The 24,453-nt window shown below is 35.5% G+C and overlaps 1 protein-coding gene across 2 annotated transcripts in view; it reads left to right on the top strand.

Annotated features, from left to right (window-relative positions):
* LOC138716251 (cyclic GMP-AMP phosphodiesterase SMPDL3A) overlaps window positions 1–24,453 on the top strand; it is a 1,162,941-nt gene that overhangs the window by 128,340 nt on the left and 1,010,148 nt on the right. Inside the window, exon 1 of one of the 2 annotated variants that reach the window (XM_069849110.1) lies at window positions 8,682–8,783. The exons of the other annotated variant lie outside the window; for it this stretch is intronic. The gene's annotated coding sequence lies outside the window, so the exon portion shown is untranslated. Of the gene's footprint in view, window positions 1–8,681; window positions 8,784–24,453 lie in introns of those variants that run through there. 2 annotated transcript variants of the gene reach the window in all.

The raw sequence follows: 24,453 nt of genomic DNA on the forward strand, positions 1-24,453 counted from the left end.
TTTTAATGTATTTATATGTTTTTCAATGTATTCTGACGAAGCCTAAAACTGTATGTCTAATGGCCAAATAAATTGAATTGAATTGAATTGACTTGAACACAAAATGAATATTTTGCATAGTTTTATTTTCAAATTTTGTGGGACTAAAAGATATTTGACATACTTGCTATGCAAAGGTCTTCCTGTCTACGACATTACGCCTTCAACTTTTATTTCTAATAAAGGACCTTAGTAATTTGAAAATCAGTGATTAGGAACTGTCACTGGACGTTTTGGAATTATGCTGTGAACTGAAGGCGATTATGTCGTTCCATTCTTTTAATTATTTCTAGACTATCACATCACAATATTATGACGAATAATGTAGGAGTAAAAGTCAAAGGTGCCGCGTCTGGGAAAGTGTCTAGAGACCGTTTATTTCTATTCCTTATTTACTTCTTCTTTCTACATGTTTTATTACTATTCTGTTAGTACAGTAGAGAAGACCTGATGGTCTTAACTCCACCAGATTAAATTAATAATAATAATAATAATAATAATAATAATAATAATAATAATAATAATAATAATAATAATAATAAACGAAAGGACAACGAACTTTATGTTTTCTCTTTAGTATTGACATCTATGACGAGGACAACTTCGTTCAGTGGATAAAGAAAAATAAATAAAATCAGCAATACGCACAAAGACACTATTCAGTGATATAAGTAGCTCGGCAAATATATATAAAGGAAAAAACATGTCGGTCGGATTCGTGAGAAACACAATGACAAAATGCACATTATGAAAATCATTGGCAGCCTTTGATGGCTATTTAAATTCTGGGATCTGTGCCGACGCTGCGAATAGTTATGCAACACGCGGAAACATTGTAGGTGTCGGCGTGTCGTTTATAAGGATAGAAGAAATAAGGACTTAATATGGAGAGCTCGAATGAAGTAATACACCGTGGTAGTCTGTGAACTCGAGTAACAATTTAACACTTTAATGTATTACAGCAAGTTTTGAACATTTTAAATTTATGGAAGATATTATGCATTTTAGGCGCCGTGTAGAAACTATTTTCTTACGCGTAACTTCCCAACCGTGGACGCATTAACAATATGTGAGTTATGGGGCAGAAACGTGGACATTACGACGAAGTAAAGAGAAGCAAATAGAAGGATATGAAATGTAGATATGGAGAAGAATGGAACGTGTGAAGTGGACAGACAGAATAAGAAATGAAGCTGTGTTGAAAAGAGAGGTGAAGAAAGAATGATGCTGAAACTGATCAGGAAGACGAATAGAAACTGGTTGGATCACTGGCTGAGAAGAGACTGCCTACTGAAGGATTCACTGGAAGGAATGGTGAACAGGAGAAGAGTTCGGGGTAGAAGAAGATATCTGATTATAGACGACATTAAGATACAGGCCTATGGATCATATGAGGAAAAGAAGAGGAAGGCAGAAAATAGGAAAGATAGGAGAAAGCTGGGTTTGCAGTGAAAGACCTGCCCTTGGGCAGAACAGTAAATGAATGACTCGTAAAATAAATATGCAATTCTTCTCGAACACCGTTTGATTTTCGTATTCTTGCCTTCTATAGTGCATGCTACATTCTGACAGCAGGGAAAACAGTTAAGCCAAGTGGAATGCTTTTGAAGAGAGGGTGTCTTCCCACCCCTGGGTCGTCCAGTCGACTATGTCTGCCTGCCTGCCTTCATTGTGAAATGCAGGTTCTCGGACTACAACCACATGTGAACAATGTCCTGCAGGGTTTTCCGTTCTAACAAGCGCACCCATTCCGTTGTAGAGGGTTCACAAAACTAGACGAAAACTTTCTCCTTCATTAAAAACTGTCCTGCCTTAAAAAGTTTCTTTTATGTATGTAAAAAAAAAACGGAATGCCGTAAACATGTCAGAGGCTCATTTTAAAAGCAAAAGCTTTTCTGTTCCAAGGATCTTTGTAATTTGTGTGTTCGAGCTCCTGTATCAAAAGAAGCCCGGTTCTAAAGAAATGTATTTTTGGAACATTTCTTGGAATAGCAAGACGGAAAATGGGTCCTGAAATCGACATGAGTTTGTTAGGAATTCTTTGATTAAACCACATCCGTTTGTTTTTCTCAGAATTTAAAGAGTACTACAAATTTGTCTGTGCATATTTGAATGCCGACCTACATTTATTATTTTTTGATTTGAAGAATGCTAATGAGTAAGTCATTATTAACAAACTGTAGGAAACCCTTCGCATGGCCTTCTTCAGAAGACAACTAAAGATATGGATATCATGTTATATATTTATGACACTTATGTTAAATGAATTCTGTCTCAGAGAGGGGGCGCAGGCGAAATGTATGCTGATTTTTTTATCCATATTAGGCCTAAGTTTCGACGTTGAATTTCGTTACAGTTCAGAGCGTCGTTTTGTGAAATATTACTACTGATTCTGGTGTAGTGATGATGATAATAATAATAATAATAATAATAATAATAATAATACTTACTTACTTACTTACTGGCTTTTAAGGAACCCGGAGGTTCATTGCCGCCTTCACATAAGCCCGCCATTGGTCCCTATCCTGAGCAAAATTAATCCATTCTCTATCATCATATCCCACCTCCCTCAAATCCATTTTAATATTATCTTCCCATCTATGTCTCGGCCTCCCTAAAGGTCTTTTTCCCTCCGGCCTCCCAACTAACACTCTATATGCATTTCTGGATTCGCCCATACGTGCTACATGCCCTGCCCATCTCAAACGTCTGGATTTAATGTTCCTAATTATGTCAGGTGAAGAAAACAATGCGTGCAGTTCTGTAATAATAATAATAATAATAATAATAATAATAATAATAATAATAATAGTAATAGTAATAATAATCAAGGTCACCAATATTATAAGCAATTATCAAAATCATGAGTAGGGCTAGGATTTTGATGACCTATAAATCATGAAAAAATGTCCTAAAAACAATGTATTTATGACCTAAAAATCTTAAAAAATGCCCTTAAAAATGCCCTAAAATTGATCTTACTTAATTGGATTAGTAGGAAGAGGTTTTGTACTACTTGATATGTAGACTAGTAATTAAATTAAATTCTAGTACCAACATTTAAGTTTATATAATTTTAAATAATTTTTTCTAAGTACAGCAGTACACTTTAATTATTTTACCTGATGCAGTTTCCATGTAGTCCACCACAAGGCCACTCTTATCCGGAATTAGCAGGTATAGAGGAGGAGCAGGGCATAGTTGCGCCCCAAGGTCAGAGAAGATACAGCAGATAAAAAAGGTCCCTGTTTTGTGGGCATAGTTGCGTCCCGTTCCCATCAGGTAGAGAAAGGAGCATGGCATAGTTGCGCCCCGATGAAATAGGTAGAGAAAAAGACACTACGGAAACTCCAATCTCATAATCAACCAACCTTATTGATTTCTTATTCGATTTAATATTTATTATAATGAACACAATGAAGTTGACAGTACTTTATTAACTGTTTTTCTACTGTTTATGCAGTGATTATCAATAGTCTACCGTTAAAATGAACACCATGAAGTTGGCAGTACTTTATTAACTGACATATTCAAATAAGTGAGCCATTGGAATATGGGGCCTTAGCAGTCTTGACATTTTATTAGTGATTTTCACACCGTCTGTGGCGTATAGTGAGGTTAATTTAAAATGAATGTTAAGTTTAGTGAAAAGGGTAAAGAGTTAATAATTCACAATGGTTCTAAGTTTCAATTTTCGAAACCCTGTACCGTAGGGTTAAGATATCGATGTAGAAACAAAAAATGCAGTTCATTTATTGTGTGTGATCAATAAAAAAGGTGTTATTTTAAATAGCAAAATTGATCATATGCTAGGCCTGCCTGATTTTAATGCAGCTATCACTGTAATATTTTTAAGTAATTTATTTATTTTATGACAATAACTTTCGTGTGTACTATGCCCATCGGGGCGCAACTATGTCATATCCATTCTGCTACCTGATTTCTTCGGGGCGCAACTATGCCATGTTCCATCTGCTACCTGATTTCTTCGGGGCGCAACTATGCCATGTCCCATCTGCTACCTGATTTCTTCGGGGCGCAACTATGCCATGTCCCATCTGCTACCTGATTTCTTCGGGGCGCAACTATGCCATGTCCCATCTGCTACCTGATTTCTTCGGGGCGCAACTATGCCATGTCCCATCTGCTACCTGATTTCTTCGGGGCGCAACTATGCCATGTCCCATCTGCTACCTGATTTCTTCGGGGCGCAACTATGCCATGTCCCATCTGCTACCTGATTTCTTCGGGGCGCAACTATGCCATGTCCCATCTGCTACCTGATTTCTTCGGGGCGCAACTATGCCATGCCTAGGCCTCCCAATTGACCGCGGGGCGCAACTATGCCATACCGATAGAGGAGTCTATATTGAAGGGGTGATTTGACTGATCCATTACATGGGGTGTACTACGTTAAAATGATAATATTTGTGTAGAAAAACGATTAAAATATTATACAAAATAATGGGTATTAATGGACAAAATATGTGGAGAAAATATCAATGGATATAAACATTATTTTACATGAATAATGGGGATTTATGGCCAAAATTGCAAAATGACCAAATTACCGAAAAAAATGACCGAATAAAACAAAAAATGCTCTTATGAGCCGAAACAGGCAAAAAATGCAAAAAAAAAATGCCCTAACAAATACGTCTTAAAACACTCAGTTTATCGCATAACATATAAATACTAAAGCAGCTATGTTTCTGGCTTAATAGAAAAAAGACGCAATTTCATGAAAATCCTAGCCCTACTCAAGAGTATGTAATTCACTTAGGGTTGCTAGTACACAATGATATATATTTTATCACTAGACTGCAAGTATTTACTTAAAAACTGGAAATAACAGCATGTACTACTATTGTATTGACTCCACCCAATGTCTCAGTTCTTAAAACTGAACGTGCTAATAAAACACTGAAAACAGATTGAGAATCATAGAATTTAGATTTTAACACACCAAACAGTGCTTTGCTACCTGAAAATTCTTTGTTAACGCTATAACGTATAAGCTGAACCTGCTCATAGTTTGCTTATATGTTAAAGTCGATTATACAGTAGTATTACTTGGTATTATTAATGAAGAGGTTGGGGTCTGAGATTAAACTGTCACTCCGGTATACGCTGGACCGGTGAATGCAGCACAATTACCAGTAGGAAATTGAAGTATAATGAATATCTGTGCAATAGGAAATGAAATATTGTTGCTACATGTCAGTTGTCTGCCCGTCACTCTTCCATGACGGGATTCAAGTCGTAGCATCTCTCACACGGCTTAGTGCGTTGGAGCACACATTATTGTAGCGTGGGTGCTAGATGAATAGTTGTAACATTTTAAACATTGTCCCCAGAAATTGTTTTTTACTTGTATTTCAGTAGAAATAATCTATACTAATAATAAATCTTTAGCCGAAATTTTTCTGGTAATTTTCGATTTTCCAAAAATAATTGGTCCTAACATATATAATTAACCACCCTGAAACCGAAAATCGCTTTTTTGAAATTTTTGTTCCTATGTCTGTCTGTATGTTTGTTACCTTTTCACGCGATAATGGCTGAACGGATTTCGATGAAAACTGGAATATAAATTAAGTTCGTTGTACCTTAGATTTTAGGCTATATGGCATTCAAAATACATGACTTAAAAGGGAGGTTATAAGGGGGCCTGAATTAAATAAATCGAAATATCTCGCTTATTACTGATTTTTGTGAAAAATGATACATAACAAACGTTCTTTAAAAATAATTTGCGATAAGTTTTATTCCTTGAAAAATTTTGATAGGACTGATATTTAATGAGATAAATGAGTTTTAAAATTAAAATAACTGCCATCTAAGGCCGTATAATGAAATAAAAAACATATGACTTCGTACATAAGGGGCCTTGGACAGCAACAATCGAAAGCTATGAAAGATAGCCTACAGAGAATGTTTCTGTGTTTGTATGAAGTAATATCGGAAGCTAAATTAACCGGTTTGTATAATTAATTATTATTTCACCATTGGAAAGTGTAGTTTCTCTAGATGGACATAATGCTATAATGTTATTACAGTAACTTCTGATATAATATAATGTAATGTAATATAATATAATATAATATAATATAATATAATATAATATAATATAATATAATATAATATAATATAATATAATATAATATAATATGTAATATTATATAATATAGGCCTAATTTAAGTTATTTGAAGGATTCAGAACCATAGTGGGCCAAACGCCATTTACTGAATACGTAGAAAAGAAGGGTTAAAATTAAGATATCACCATAATTCAATGGAAACATATAGCAAGTAAAATAAAGTATAGACATTAAAGTATAGTCAATGTTCATTAAATTATGGTTGCATGTAATAACAATTAAGAAACATGTTAAAGGAATTGTCATTGCACCAAATGAGTGCTCTCTGGACCAAAATGATCGCATTTTAATTATTTAAATACAATTTAAATTAAGTAACATATTAAACGATTTATCCTTCTATCAAACACGAATGTTCCCTGGATCAAATGTCCTATTTTAATTATGTAATTACTTTATATTTATTTCTAACGGGTGCAGCGGAGCGCACGGGTACGGCTAGTATTATATAGAATGAAGAATGCGGTTCACGGATAGACAAATTTCCACACCTATTGAGTAACAATTAGCGCGTCTGACCGCGAAACCAGGTGGCCCAGGTTCATCCCGGTCGGGGCAAGTTTTCTAGTTCAGGTTTTAGTCCAATATGAGCAAATGTAGCCTTAGTCACGCCAATGACCTTGTCCCAATTAATTTGCACACTAGTTTAGTTCGGAAACGAAAGAGATATTAACCTCAAAACATGGTTGGAGTTAATAACTTCTTATCTTCATCTGTCTTATCATATGCAATGCTGTATGCATCTACTGCATTCTCCGATTTCCAAAATATCTCGAAGACAATACATCGTGTAATCAAAGACATTCATACTGGTAAGGGGAGTTTCCTGTACATTGCTCTCTGTCTCGCTCACGTACTGAAGGTAAGCAGTGTCGGTACCATGTCGCTCTACAAACCCTCTGTCTCTGTAGCAGGAACAGAAGGTTTCGTTCAGAATGGGAAGAGAAATTTATTCGCTGTTCTGTCGGAGAAAATTAACATGTTGCTTTGTCTAACGGTTCAATTAGTAGTAGTATATAGAAGCGACATTACAGAGCATTACGCTGAATAAACAGACATAACAGGTATTATTATTATTATTATTATTATTATTATTATTATTATTATTATTATTATTATTATTCACAAATTGTAACCATAATTCTTATATACGTCCCTTAATATATAGGCCTACATCTTCCCTTGAATGATAAAATAATTACTACGTTATATATCCATTTTAATTACTTTTTTTTAATTTTTGATGACTGTTATCAGTTATTTACTAGTTATGATTTAATAATACTTACTTACTTACTGGCTTTTAAGGAACCCGGAGGTTCATTGCCGTCCTCACATAAGCCCGCCATTGGTCCCTATCCTGAGCAAGATTAATCCAGTCTCTGTCATCATATCCCACCTCCCTCAAATCGATTTTAATATTATCTTCCTATCTACGTCTCGGCCTCCCCAAAGTCTTTTCCCCTCTGGCCTCCCAACTAACATTCTATATGCATTTCTGGATTCGCCCATGCGTGCTACATGCCCTGCCCATCTCAAACGTCTGGATTTAATGTTTATTGTTAGGTTTCGTAACAAGCTGTTTTTACGGTGATGGGTTATGATTGAATAATAATAACAACAACAATAATAATAATAATAATAATAATAATAATAATAATAATAATAATAATAATAATAATAATAATAATACAGAGAAACTCGTTGAATATTACATGCTAGTGTAGTAATGAAACGAGCTATTAAGCTCCAAGAACTGAAGTCAGCCTTAAATCATCGTCATGAAGAGAAAGATGACATAAATAAATGTAAGGAAGCCAGCTATCTAGTGGCGAACGAAATAGCTCGTTCTCTTAAGCCTTCCAACGAAGGAGAGTTTTATAAAAGCGTAATGATGAAGGTGGCTGAAATAATTTGTCCAATGAAAATTGTTAATTAATTTTGAAAAAAAAAAAATGCTCATATCTCGACTAAATATCCAGAAGATAATTCAGAAAATTTCTCATTGTGTTGTCATTGAGGAATATTTAAAAAAAAAAAAGCAAGAAAATTCGTATATATTTTTTATCGGTTCTTGATGACAGTAGTGACATTACTGATACAGCAAAGCCTGCTACTTTTATTCGAGGGGTCGATGAAGAAATCAATGTTAGTGCACGAACCACCACTGGTTGTAGTTTCAAGCATGTACCTCTACCCTGTCTCCTTACTTCTTGAACTGTCTCTCGCGCGTAATCACTGCCGTTCGAGTTTTGGTCACCGCTGCCCTAACATATTTGTCTCAACAACGTTTTGAGGAAGAAAACTAAGAAAATGTGTAATACTATTTGGAGCTTGTATGAATCCGTCAATTGTTTCATTACTGTAGCATTATTAGGGCTCATGTCAGATGTATGACGACATATCCGTTGACCGTGAACTGAATTTAGTAATGTGTTTTCCCCTCGTCAGTGTATATTTAACTTTGTATAAAGGGTCAGTGCTTCCCTTACACTCAGTGTGTTAAGTGTCCACGCCATAGTGTTGAGGGTAGGAAGGTGACGTGTGAAACTGATTTTCAGAAGAATCTTCTCTCCTATAATGGTATGTTACTTAATAGGATAACAGCTAATCTTCTGCAGTGGATAACTGATGAATAAATACACATCTATCTAAAAAAAATATTACGAGTACAATGAATAGTGACAGAAAATGTGAGAAATATATTTTATGCTCGACCATGCCGAAATGTAGTAATTATACACTTGGTAGCAGCACTTCAATGGACCTCATTAAAGTACACCTATTCATTAAAGTTCAGATTTTCCACCAATCAGAAAGCAATATGAAAGCGCAAGTATCGATTATTCTCGGATATGCAATCGAAAGACAACTAGCGAAACGTCACGGAGGCTGGAAATCCAATACTGTCGCAGAAGGTTATGTTCTGTTATTATAATAATTAGCGTTAATTGTTAATAATATTCAAATAAATTCAATTTGTCATCTCGTTTTTCAATTTCTAAATCAATTTCCAGGTTATATCAAGATTAATGTTCATTTTACTCTCTAGATTATATCAAGGTCAATGACATTTGTTCCTCGGAAAAAATCAATACTTTCGCGTCTGCGCACATCTTACAATTTACGAGATATTGCACAAGGTCACTTCCGCTCTCCAGTCAGATAAGAATAATATGAATACTTATGAATAATTTCAAGTTAGAAATATGGTCGAACATAAAAAGTCGTATGAAACTTTCCTATAATGGTAATTAAGACGCTCGTATGAAAATTATGAAACGAGCGTCTTAATTACTACCATTATAGGCTCGTTGCATAATGTACTATTATGTAGTATTTAGATAATTCAAGATATTTTTAAGGATTCGATGTAACATGAAAAAGTAAACCACACATTTCTTAAAATCAAAATTTCACCTGAAACTAATTTAAAATTAAATCTTGAAGAGTGTGATTATTTTCGTATAGGGTAAAGATTGGTAATATTTTGCTACTAATAATAATATGATAGTACTGTTTGAGAATTTTTTACAATTTTACTGAGCGAGAGAAGAACCGGTTTTGTGCAGAAACTTGTCCACGAACATTCTCTTAATACGTTGACGCAAAGAAACGATCTTCCTCTCGCTCAGTAAAATTGTAAGAAATTTTCGAAAAGAACTATCATAATATTATTAGTATCACAATTTACCAACCTTTACTCTACACACACACAATTTGAATACCACATCTGTAGAAAAGTGGAGAATTTTATTTCCTCAAACTTTACCGAGTTTAATATTTCACATATTGAATCAAAACTACTAACGGTTTTAGGTTAGTGATGACAAGTTTCCTTTCATTTATGATAGCTAAAATTAGAATAAATTACAGTGTTTAAAAAAAGTAAATCTCCTCTCTTTAATTTTGTTCATCTCTTTTAACTTTCATCGAAAAAATCAAAACTTTTTGAAGTGTGTAACATGTAAAACGTTATTGTCCGGTGGTTCAAAGTTGGTGTTAATGCATTAAACTAATTCATATAATTGGAAAGGCTGTCATTTACTGAGTTGTGTTACAATAGAATTGCATTACTGTAACAAGCTGTACCTGTTAAACTGGGGAAACAGTGCTTGTTTCAATCTGTACTACAGGGATAACGTTTTTAATTATATTAGTTGAATGTCAAAAGAGATTCAGTTTTGTTTGGTGTTTTGTTTAAGTACGATTTAATTTGTGCATATTTTGCGATCATGGGAAATTGTGAAAGCGATAGTAGGCCTACATAAGCGATCAGGGGTTCCAGTTCTTTGAAAGAAGAACTGGGCTTAAGAACACCTGGGCTTGAATCTTTGTCTTGTGGTTACACTAAGCTTTTCTAAAGAGTTGTCTTTGCTCCATGTCGGCCACATGACTAAAATTCCGTAACCCTTAAATTGGCAATGTATCACATAGGATACGACATGTTAATAAGCTATATGCTATAATTTTAATAGAACAATAGAAAAAAATAGTACATTATGCAACGAGCCTATAATGGTAGTAATTAAGACGCGAGTATGTTTATGAAACTCGCTTGCGCTCGTTTCATAATTTTCATACGAGCGTCTTAATTACCATTATAGTCAAATTTCATACGACTTTTTTTGATCGACCATATTTCTAACTTGAAATTATTCATAAGTATTCATGCTATTTTTATCTGACTGAGGAGCGGAACTGACCTTGTGCAATACCTCGTAAATTGTGAGATATGCGCAGACGCGAAAGTATTGATTTTTTCCGACAAACAAATGTCGACATTGACCTTGATATAATCTAGAGAGTAAAATAAACATTAATCTTGATATAACCTTGAAATTGAAGTAGACATTGAAAAACGAGATGACAAATTGAATTTATTTGAATATTATTTACAATTAACGCTAATTATTATAGTAACAGAACTAGTTGTCTTTCGATTACATATCCGAGAATAATCGATACGGTACTTGCGCTTTCATATTGCTACAGTATAATGGTATTTTCTGATTGGTGGAACACCTGAACTTTAATGAATAGGTGTACTTTAATGAGGTCTATTAAAGGGCTGCTACCAGGTGTATAATTACTGCAGTCATTTCGGCATGGCCGAGCGTAAAATAAATTTCGCAATACTATAATGTTGCACAACATATAAAATATGGACATTGCGATAGTTGTTTTCTTTACAGTCCGACACGGTTTAATAAACTAGTGTGAGAAATGAAGTATTGCCAATTTAAGGGTTAACGGAATTTCAGTTATGTGGTCGGCATGGAGCAAAGACAACTCTTTAGAAAAGCTACTGTTGCTTGAGTATCCTTAATAGAATAAGGACAATACAAGCTAGAGTTAAATCCTTTCACAGTAGAAACTAAATTATCCGTCGTAATGTAGTGTAGGGAAGGAACGGTTAATTGAAAAATACGGATACTCAGTTCTGTTTGTTTTTACCATTTTTTATATTCTTTTAAAGCAGTCTGTCATTTTTTTTTCAATCTTACTACAGTACCAATATTTTTTATCTTCTCCTTTCTAATTATCCGAAGTAAAACAGTGTCCAAAAATGAGATGTCGTCTTCCTTCTCCAAATATCTCACTACGTAATGAACAGGGCTGCAATTTATATGTAAATGCATATTTGTTTTCTCTTTACCTATAGTTCAAATTGTGTCATATATTTACGAATTAGAATATTTGGATTGCAAGGAAAAATACGAACACAGACACAAATAAAGTTCTAAAAGGTAACGGCAACTCCGTGTGATCCCGGTGAGATCCCATTTTGAAATTTGCAGGATTTGACCAAAAAAAAGTTACTTTTCGAAAAAAAAGTGGATTATCTGAAAAATGGGGTTGCCTTTGTAACTAACTCTATCACATTATCTCGTATACCATATTGACACCCATTTTCAGATCTTTGAAATGACACATTTGCCAGCTCTCTATTTTGATGGGATACAAGTAAAACGCACTTGTCACTTTTTTTAAAATGTTGATACATTTTGATAGGCAATACCTATGAAACAACATGTAAAAAAAATCCGCAAAAAAATTGGAAATCACTTTACAGATATAATGAGAATTTTTAATTTGGTTAACATTTGTTGTTTACTCAAAGTCCGAAGACAGATACCAAAAAGGCAACTAGGACAGGAGATAATGGGGTAGGGTAGCCAGTCTCTTTCCCCCTGCATTGCATACATCGCCGATTAGCTACATATATTACACTAATCAGATGTGTAAGAGTGAAATTGATAAGTGCACTTTTTGGTTGATTTGACATGGAATGCTCAAATTATGGAGAATTTGGTGATCATTCCATTTTACAAATATTTGGAGCACAAAATGTTAATTAAAAAATGAGTTTGCAGTTCTTTAGTGCAAGTCAATTACTACACAAGAATTATCAGAACTGGAATTTTCAGACTGTGATTTAAAGGAAGAGGTATGTGTTGTCTTCGTTTGTATGCGCTGCTATTTGGTATGTAAATCATGACCAGCCTTAGTATCTAAGAAACTTTAGCAAGCAATGTACGCACAACTTGACTATAGAGTTCCTTGAACATAGTAGACAGATATGCTTTGAATGTAAACAACGACATAAATGTGCTTCTGTATATTCTACTGTTAATAGTACAATCTAGTGACTGTGGAAAATGAAATAGGATACATACCTCACAAGTTTTCATGTCCCTCGGCGACATTGAAGGCGTTAGCGTTACAATGAAAAACCATATGGTACATACTTGCAATTAGTTCGAAAAAAAAAACTGTACACTATGAACTGAAAATGCATTGTGATGGCCTGAGTTCGTTTCGTAGGGAGAGACGGAACAATACTGTACCTCTGATCACGAACTGGATTTTACACTAGCGCACAGGTACACAAAATTTACTGCGACACCTCACTCCATCTGTACTCCGTCGCACTGTTAACTTCACTTCATTCTTAAGTTGTCTCGGAACCTAAGCCTGATCATGACGCATTTCTTTTAAGACAAGTTGAATTTTCTGGTAGTTCGAATTACAGTCCACAAGTTCATTTAGTGCAGACCTGCAGAACTGTATCTCCTCAGAGCGGTTGCCTTACTACCCCTTCTTATCCCACTCACCTTTTCTACCAGTGAGGTCATGGCGTTCTAGTTACGCTCAGCTACATCAACATTTATTCTCGCGGCGGCAGGTATACAATACGCCATCAAGAATTACAAATGAACAAGTAATAAAATCCTTAGGAACATATCTTTAGAATCCACACCTGTGGAGTAACGGCTAGCACGTCTGGCCGCGAAACCAGGTGGCCCGGGTTGGTCGAGGCAAGTTACCTGATTGAGGTTTTTTCCAGGGTTTTACCTCAACCCAATATGAGCAAATGCTGGGTAACTTTCAGTGTGGGACCCCGGACTCATTTCACCGGCATTATCACCTTCATCTCATTCAGACGCTAAATAACCTACGATGTTGATAAAGCACCGTTAAATAGCCTACTAAAATAAAAAAAAAAACATATCTTTAGAAAGTAAGGGAAAAATGAATGAGAGAAATAAATAAGTTAAAAGACATTTAAAATAAATTTAAAAATGCATGTGTGCATATAATGTAAGAAGGTCTACCTATGTATATATCGTCCTCTTACTAGTAAAACCGATTAAGTTCACTTTTTGTCTTTCCGTGCTGTATTCCACTAAAATGAATTAAGTCCGAAATATATGATGCAGACAACAAAACAATTAATTACTTTATTTGAAGAATTCATTGTGATTTTTTGTGCATTAATAAAGTTTTAATTCCTGTTTTTACAAAACTTGCATTACTGGTCTTAATTGGTTTTATTAGTAATAGGACGATAAACAAATGGTACGTTGATAAGTGAGTGATAGCTATATGACCGGATGTTAATGCTGTCATTCAACATTGTAACGTATACACACACACACACACAATATGCATATTGTAGTTTAAAGAGAACTGAAACATGGCAAAATCTAAACCCATGAAGAAATACTACTTCCAAAGGGAATGGGAATATGATTATTTTGTTGTTGAAGACGAAAGAATGCTTGTTTACTGTGTCCCATCCAATTTATTTCTACTCGTCATTTCAATATTAAACCACATTTCGACAAAGTCCATATTAAGAATTTTAGAATGCACAAACTTTGAGGTAAGTTCATTATTACGAACTGTATATTTATTATTTATTTATATACTGTTAAGGACGTCACTCGTTGTGTTCATTTTGAATTGAAATTAATAATGACTTTTAAGGTTCATTACTCAAATGCTATAAATTTATGTTTCCGTAGGTGATGATAGGAGGAAAGTTTTCGAAAATCTAAAGCAGGTTAAGTGCAAAGAAATCTCAATGAAACTACCGACAGGAAATCTAGCATAATTGTAAACCTTGAAACGAGATAACGCATTATAAATACGATGAATCTATTACAATCATTTTTGAAAATTACATGCCGCCACTGATGGACCCTTGCACGGGCAGAGAATGTAAACAACTCTACGCGGAAGTCGATCATCCCCAATGGAAGTGGAGTCAGGCTAACGTCTTATTTGCCCTACTTACGGGTTCTGCAGCTCTGATTTAGTGTATATAAATGAATTTTATGGTTGACTATTACACTCTTACTACGTCATACTACTTTTGACCAATAAAACGGTACGAAAGGACGTATTTCAACCAATCATGGCTGCATATCGCACAATTTTATCGCGTCCCTAGCATTTGTTTAATTTTATCGCGTCCCTAGCATTTGTTTAATTTTATCGCGTCACTAGCATTTGCTTCTTTGTTTGCCAACATTTGAAACTGCGCTGGTCTGGACGTAATATATATATATATATATATATATATATATATATATATATATAAAATTACAAACCACTCCAGTTGATGCACAGCAGTTTCAAATATGACTCGCATTGGCATTCAAGAACAATAATTAATAAAAATCACTGATCATATCAATGCATCTGAAATCCGATTTACAAATAAATGATGAGCACCATTCGGAAATCCTGAATAAGCTGAATACACCATGTAGGCATAAATCAACGAGTTCCACTTCTATTACGCACATGTCCAATATAGCATCAATTGAACCACCAATCACATTCAAATTTGAAAATTGTACATTCAGTAATTATTCCTTTTAAAATTATTCATTTGGAAATCCTGAATAAGTTGAATACACCATGTAGGCCTAAATCAAAGAGTTCCACTTCAATTACGCACACGTCCAATATAACATCAATTGAACCACCAACCACATTTAAATTTGAAAATTGTACATTCAGTAATTATTCCTTTTAAAATTATTCATTTTTATTTTTTATGTCATCGTCGTTAATTAAAACTTTTCTAACACTTGTATATATTAGTTAGGTTATGTTATAGCTTCTGCTATTGGATAGTCACGTATCAGAGATTGTTTAATATCAAGATTTATTGAAAATCATCTGTCAAGTGACGTTGATTACTGGGATTCGGATAATTGAAGTGATATGTTGCATATTAATAAAAATGAAACTGAATCAACAAAGCCTTCTTGACTAGTAACATTGCCATCGTGAGAAGGCATTGCTCACTACTGCCATCTAGCATGCATCTAGCGTAATATTTGTAATGTCGAGATGGTACAATAATACATTTGAAGACAGATGTATTTTCGTAAGTCAATTAATATTTTATTGTATTGGAGTACTTCGTTACTTCTAATCTTTGTATACTTTCTTCTAATCGTGTAATAGTCAATTAAATCCCACTCGAGTTTTGATTTTCTCTAGATAAATCAAAACGTCTAGTGAGATTACTGTTGATAATTTGAATTTCTCACCACATTTTTCACTCTTTGCATTCATTTATACTTTCAATTTGTAGCATGTTATTAATCTCCCAAGTGTCATGTGTAATGAAGCAGAAAAAGAGGGCCCGAATTATCACGAATTTTGAATTAGTGAAGTCCAAATTACCGAGGTTTCACTGTATTTAATATTCATTCATTTTTCCATAATTTTCCTCTCTAGTTCCAGTTTATATCGAAGAGATATTGTGTCCACATAACCTCCCACTCTTTTTTTACGCCCCCAGCTATGTGTTGAGGCCTCTCTAAGATCTCGTATCCGAAGCTCACAAATATGCATCACACGAAAAGAGCCTCAGCAGCGTCATAGGAAATCCTGACGTCATTAATTCTCGTTCTGCGGGTAAGCAAAATTCGGACTGCATCCTCGTCGTCCCATTTGGACAAACAGTGTTCGTTGCCTTTGTGCGGGGTAAGCTCCATTCTCCTCGTCAGAGGGAGCAGTCCGGGTTCCGGCGCCCGGAACGGATCCCGGTGCGAAGCAATAGTTAGGCAGTTCCTGCTTTCATCTCTGCACCTCGCAGACACGGACTTAACTGCGTTATAGAGTTGGCTTTACTTCGCCTCAACTTGGGATTAATAGGTCAGGATTCAGGGATCATTATGCTAGTTATATGTGAATCTCCTAAGATCAGAAATGTTTTGTACCGCTTTGTCTATTACTGGTTTTATCAACAGTAATCTCACTAGACGTTTTGATTTATCTAGAGAAAATCTAAACTCGAGTGGGATTTAATTGACTATCACACGATTAGAAGAAAGTATATAAAGATTAGAAGTAACGAAGTACTCCAATACAATAAAATATTAATTGACTTACGAAAATACAACTGTCTTCAAATGTATTATTGTACCATCTCAGCATTACAAATATTACGCTAGATGCATGTTAGATGGCAGTAGTGAGCAATGCCTTCTCGTCGAGAAGTTCTCGATGACAATGTTACTAGTCAAGAAGGCTTTGTTGATTCAATTTCATTTTTATTAATATGCAACATATCACTTCAATTATCCGAATCCCAGTAATCAACGTCACTTGACAGATGATTTTCAATAAATCTTAATATTAAACAATCTCTGATACGTGACTATCCATAATATCATATAGCAGAAGCTATAACATAACCTAACTAATATACACAAGTGTTAGAAAAGTTTTAATTAACGACGATGACATAAAAAATAAACATGAATAATTTTAAAAGGAATAATTATTGAATGTACAATTTTCAAATTTGAATGTGGTTGGTGGTTCAATTGATGTTATATTGGACGTGTGCGTAATAGAAGTGGAACTCTTTGATTTAGGACTACATGGTGTATTCGACTTATTCAGGATTTCCGAATGAATAATTTTAAAAGGAATAATTACTGAATGTACAATTTTCAAATTTGAATGTGATTGGTGGTTCAATTGATGTTATATTGGACGTGTGCGTAATAGAATTGGAACTCGTTGATTTAGGCCTTCATGGTGTATTCAGCTTATTCAGGATTTCCGAATGGTGCTCGATCATTTATTTGTAAATCGGATTTCAGAAGATGCATAGATATGATCAGTGATTTTTATTAATACTTGTTCTTGAATGCCAATGCGAGTCATTTTTGAAACTGCTGTGCATCGACTGGAGTGGTTTGTAATTTTATATATATTTTTGACGTCCAGATCAGCGCAGTTTCAAATGTTGGCAAACAAAGAAACAAATGCTAGGGACGCGATAAAATTAAACAAATGCTAGGGACGCGATAAAATTAAACAAATGCTAGGGACGCGATAAAATTGTGCGATAAGCAGCCATGATTGGTTTAAATACGTCCTTTCGTACCGTTTTATTGGTCAAAAGTAGTATGACGTAGTAAGAGTGTAATAGTCAACAGTAATCTCACTAGAGGTTTTGATTTATCTAGAGAAAATCAAAACTCGAGTGGGATTTAATTGACTATTACATGATTAGAAGAAAGTATATAAAGATTAGCAGTAACGAAGTACTCCAATACAATAAAATATTAATTGACTTAACAAAATACAACTGTCTTCAAATTTGTACCATCTCAACATTATAAATATTACGCTAGTAGATGGCAGTAGTATGTTATGAATAGCTGTTTTCTTATCAGTTGTGCAACTATGGAATCTTCATTGAACTCTGTGGATTGTTACTAGTCAAGAAGGCTTTGTTGATTCAGTTTCATTTTTATTAAAACATTTGCATTTCACCTCAATCATCCGGATCCCAGTAATCAACGTCATTTGACAGATGATTTTCAATAAATCTTAGTATTAAACAATCTCTGATACGTGACTATCCATAATATCATACAGCAGAAGCTATAACATAACCTAAATAATATAAACGAGTTTTAGAAAAGTTTTAATTAGGGATGATGAAATAAACAAGAAACATTTTAATTAACGACGATGAAATAAAAAATAAACATGACTAATTTTAAAAGAAACAATTATTGAAAGTAGGTACAATTTTCAAATTGAATGTTTTTGTGTTTGGTGGTTCAGTTGATGTTACATTGGACGTGTGCGTAAAAGAAGTGAACTCGGTGATGTGCATGGTGTATCCCTCAACTTATTCAGGATTTCCGAATGGCGCTCTTCATTTATTTGTAAATAGGGTTTCAGGGAAGATGCATAGCTATGGCCAGTGATCTTTATTAATTCTTGTTCTTGAATGCCAGATGAGTCATATTTGAAAGTGCTGTGCATCGACTGGAGTGGTTTGTAATTTTCTGTTTTTTGACGTCCAGACCAGTGCAGTTTGAAATGTTGGCAAACAAAGAAACAAATGCTACGGTAGTGATAAAAATAAACAAATGCTATGGACGCGATAAAATTGTGCGATAAGCAGCCATTATTGGTTGAAAGACGTCCTTTCGTACCGTTTTATTGGTCAAAAGTAGTGTGATGTTGTAAAAGTGTAATATTCACAGTAATTAGAAATAGTATTTATGTATTTAACCTGGTAGATATAAGGCAACGAGGCCTTCTCTTCCCCTCAATCAGGGGATTAGAACTACAATACTAAGAATACAATTAAAATTATAATTACAATTAATGTTAAATTTATAGTTACAATTACATTCAAAATCAAAGTACTATGCGCAAATTTTTTCTTGATTCTCCGGCTAAAACAGTACTCAATTGGTAAGGTTCAGTTATCAATGCTAGATACCGACATCAATGATAGATTAGTAACACCATCATACTTAGGCAGGGCTGATCATAGTAGGAAGTTTAAATGTAGAAAACAAAGAACGGACGTAGCAAAATTTTCCTTTGTTAACCGCACAATAGTAGGCTGGAACAGCTTACCTGCGGCAATCTTTCAGGGTGGTCCTCTCAAAATCAATACATTTAAGGAAAAGTTGAGAAGATTAGACTGAAAATGTAATTGTAGGTGCAGTATAATTATCTAAGTTGTGTCATGTAATTAAGTTAATATGTAATTAATTAAGATATGTAATTTAGTGTATATGTAAATAAATTAAGGTGATATGTAATTAATTAAGATGATACGTAATTAAGTTGATATGTAATTAATTAAGGTGATATGCAATTACTTAATTTGGTAATAGTTGGATGAAATAGAAGTACTTATAAGTTAGGTTTACTTTTGCTTATTGTAGGCGTTATTATAGCATAGGTTTTATTTATAGTCCTAGATTTATTGCATCTATTTATTTGTAGCTAGAAGTAAATTTACGTTTATTTATTTTTTATTGCTGTAATTATTTTATTACTGTAATGGTATTATTGTATATTATATAACACTGCCACCGGGTGTATACCCAATTGTAGTGTTAATAAATACATACATACATCTTCGTTGACAAGGAGCGGCAACCACTAAACACTAAAATTGAATTGCATAGGCATACGCCGTGACATCTGATGGTATAATTGCAAACGCTAGAATATTGTGTTACTAATTGTTGTTTAATAGACACAGAAAAATAATACGTTGAAAAATTGAATTAGTTTTGTTTTCGAACATAGGTTTAGTACTTTTTTATCCCAATGGCGAGAAAATAACAGGCACATCAAAGAACATCTTCGAACTCCTCCTCGGAAACGAACTGATCACAGTGAAGCACATAAATAACGGTTCGGAACACGTTACAATCTTTAGTGGAGTGTGTAGTTCTCTACGGTTGGCAGCACTGCAGTAAGCTAGTTATCTCTGACCCCCTCGTCCAGTTAAAAAAATGTTCAAGAAAAGTTTTGCGGATAGTACTAAAAGATTAATAAAGGCTAGGAAATTTATTGTAGGAGTTAAGAACAAAGAAATAATTTATTTTTACTGAAGAACAAATTAAACGTAGAATAATTATATAGAGATAAAATTCGCTAATATGTTTTCGCGGGATGTCAGCCGAGTTAAGATTTTGGAATGCTCCAAGCTTTCGACTGCTATCTCTGCAGCCATCTTCAGGGAAGTGATGTCCGAACAGAAAGTCGAAAGGTAATATAGATGTTAGGCTGTCTCAGGTGAAACGGGATTGGTTGGCGGATCGGCCAATTCGGGGCCGGGAATTGTCATCTCTTGTAAGCTCCGCCCCTCCCGGGATTCCTGTGTGAAGTTTGGCGGGCTGCGAGCCCTGTTCCGCCAGTTGGAATCGGTTGCCATCCTCGGTCCGTGATCTTCATGACCTTGATTGTAAGAGGGCCTAAGTTGGTCCAAGGCCGGTGTCCATGCCTGACTGAGCTGGAGTCCACTGTCTCTGTTAAAGTTGTTTCTCTCCAGCTTGATCTCTATGGCCTCCTTGATTGTACGATCCCAGTAGTGGCTTGATTTGTTAATGACCTTGGTGTGGTCAAACAGTATTTTATGCTCCTTTTCTATGCTGTGTTGCGCCACTGCAGATTTTTCCGGGTAATACAGCCTCCGGTTCCTCTTATGTTCTTAGACTCTGTCTTCTATTGTGCGGCCTGTCTGCCCTATGTATACTTCGCCGCACTCGCATGGAATCTTGTAAATCCCTGGAGTCCTTAAGCCCTGACTGTCTTTAACCTGACGTAGATGACTCCGGATTTTGCTCTGTGGTTTATGGATGGTTTTGATATTTACCTTCTGGTAATATATATATATATATATATATATATATATATATATATATATATATATATTCATTAATGACCTCCCGTTCCGCTATATCCACGGCAGAAGTAGTCATCTCTATATATATATATATATATATATATATATATATATATATATATATATATTCATTAATGACCTCCCGTTCCGCTATATCCACGGCAGAAGTAGTCATCTGTATATCTATGCAGACGACACTGCCCTCTTGGCGATGGGCAAAACCTATAGATTAGCGTCCCGTAGATTGCAGTCGATCTTAGATCACCTCCAGCCGTGGTTCCACGACTGGAGAATCAAGGTAAATGTAGAGAAATGTCAGGCCATACTCTTTTCACTAAGAGCGAGGCTCGAAGACATACCACCACCACCCACACTTTTCGGACGAGAAATGCCGTGGATGAACCAAATTAAATATTTAGGGATCATTATGGACTCTCATCTCAACTTCCGAGATCACATCCAATCCCTTCTTCGTAAGGCCTACGGGCTGATAGTTAGACACTATCCCATTCTGGCGGCCTTAACTCCTGACAACCTGAGGGTAGGACTTACTATGTATAAGGCCCTCATTCGCTCTGTCATTACCTATGCCGCACCCGCATGGGGGTTTGCGGCAGTGTCCCATCTCCGTAAACTCCAAATTGTCCAAAACCAGGTGATTCGACTCATTACCCATCTCCCCCGAGTCGCCTCGAGAAGAAAGTTCCATGATGAACTAGAGTTGCCAACCATAGACGAGTTCATTGCTCGACTGGCTAGGAACCTGTATGCGGAAGCTCGTGCTAACCCCAACCCGCTCATATCTGGCCTCGGCCAGTATGATCCTAGGTTAAGGCGTAGACACCAGACAGGTCCATTAGCTATACTATTGAGACAGGAGGACAGGGAGGCTGGCGTTACTCCCAGGTTTTGGTAGCCACGACTCAACTCCATGAGACTCCTTGGATAGTGCAACCGCTTTAAAATGACCTTGTTTTAACTGGGCTAAACAAAATCCCTCCCTAACAATATCTACTTTTGTTGATCGATGGAACTATCATAGAGCCAATTGGCTAGTATATATCCATCGATTCATAGAGTCATTCAACCTAAGAGCCAACTGGCTAGTCTCTGATATTGAGACAACTCATCCTGCCTAAGGTTTTTCCGTGGTTTTCCTAAGGCGCTAAGACAAATGTCGGAATGAGCCCTAAAAGAAATGGGCCACGGACCTGCACTCATATCCCCATTAATCCCCCTAATTACTTTAAATTAATTAACTAATTACATCTCTCCCCCCTCTTCGTAATTGAGCCATCATATAGCCAAATGGCTTGTCTCAAAATTGAGACGATTCAACAAGGCTCATGACAACAATCACCTCCTACATAATAGCCAAATTGGCTAGTCTCTTATACATGAGACAACTCATCTCGCCTAAGGTATTCCGTGGTTTTCCTCAGGCGTAAGACAAATGTCGGGATGAGTCCTATAAGAAATGGGCCACGGACCTATATGCCCTTCCCCATATATATTCTACCCTTATTATAAACGATGTATGCCCTAGTTCAGATAATATAAATAGTCTATTAGATATACGAGGTCACTCAATAAGTCGCAAATTGAAAGGACAGGGACCTCTCAAATTGCAGATTAGATTTCACGGCGCTTCTTCCGACGGCCTTCACATGCTTTATCATCGAACAACAGCTGACGGCGTCTTGCCATCCTAACGGCAAACACCAGCCATCTCCTCCTCGCCCCGTTCCGTGATCAATTGATCAATCTCAGCCCCCCTCGCGTATGTGGTACCTAAGAGGTTACGTCCAATTTCGGCTTCCCCTTCAAAATTTTCTAGAGCTCCTTCAGGGGAGCAGCGTAACCCGGAGTGAGACTAGTGGCCAACAGGCTTGGAGCTCACATATTTAGTTTTGTACAGCCCCCAACCCCCTTGCAAGGACGCGTTTGCGTACCTTTTAAATTTTCCTCCCAATTCTCCTTCGATTTTTCTATCACTTTTCGATCGTTCGGACATCACTTCCCTGAAGATGGCTGCAGAGATAGCAGTCGAAAGCTTGGAGCATTCCAAAATCTTAACTCGGCTGATATCCCGCGAAAACATATTAGCGAACCAACGCCGAGAAAGCCTCAAATCATACAGAGATAAAATTATCAGAGATTGAAATAATTTATGCTAGAATAAGAGAACTACAGTGACATCATTTTATTTTTACTTGCATTTTTATTGTACTTGAGTTTCTGAATGTACTTGACTTCCACCCCTTTCACTAATGTCCTTGCTAACCTCAGCCACACAAACTTACGGCCGCTGTTGCTAGCAATGAAGTAAACAGTACAGAGTACAGTGTGTTTCAGAAATATGTTGTATTTTCTATAGAAGAAAGAGCTTACATTATTGAAATTTATTTTCACACAGGTACAGTGTGTAGCATAACTGAATTTATCTGTGTGGACTGAGCACAAGTGAAGATTAGAGTTACCGAAAGTACGGTACCCTATAATATGGTACGGTACTTAACAGCATTATTTTGTGGGTATGAAGGACGATGATGGAAACTGGAATTACAATATAACCGAATGTGAACAACAGTTTTTTTCCTGATTATATCATTACGGAATACTTTCGTAGAAATGTCATTAATCTGGTAGATAAATTTAGAGCAACAGGGTGTACAGAAAGGAAAAAAGTGTAAAATGGCCAACAAAGATGACAGAAGATGCTGTAGAAAATGCTAAATAAAGGATGCAGCGAAGTCCTAATAAGTCGGTCAAGAAGTTCGCTGTAGAAATTGTTTTTTTTTACGGAAGTGCTCACAAAATTCTCAGGAATAAATTAGGTTAGTAATATGCTGAATAAAGTAAACGTTATGTAATGAATATAACCGCCTGAAGAGTTGAGTTTGTGAAAAAAATTGTTACTACTCTACTGTTTTTTGATAAAATACCGTAAAAGTAATGATCAAACTGAAAATCGTAAAAGGCTACTGTATTTTCCTGTAACATAAATGGATACACTACTTTTCTCTCCTCCTATAGCTAGTAAAATGATTTGTTTACATATTGCACTAGTAACACCAAACTCCTGTAATGGAAGGGGGTAACAGTGTTTCCGAGTATAGTCAGGTTAATGTTAAAAATATTGGTAAAAATAAAGTGATGTCCCTGTACTTACAAGAAGCCATATCTGAACGAGTCTCAATTATTGACCAAGTGCCTAGGTAAATTTACGTTTGAATTGTATTTCGACAGTCCCTGATGCTA

Source organism: Periplaneta americana, chromosome 16, assembly GCF_040183065.1.
Source record: "Periplaneta americana isolate PAMFEO1 chromosome 16, P.americana_PAMFEO1_priV1, whole genome shotgun sequence".
Lineage (NCBI taxonomy): Eukaryota > Metazoa > Arthropoda > Insecta > Blattodea > Blattidae > Periplaneta > Periplaneta americana.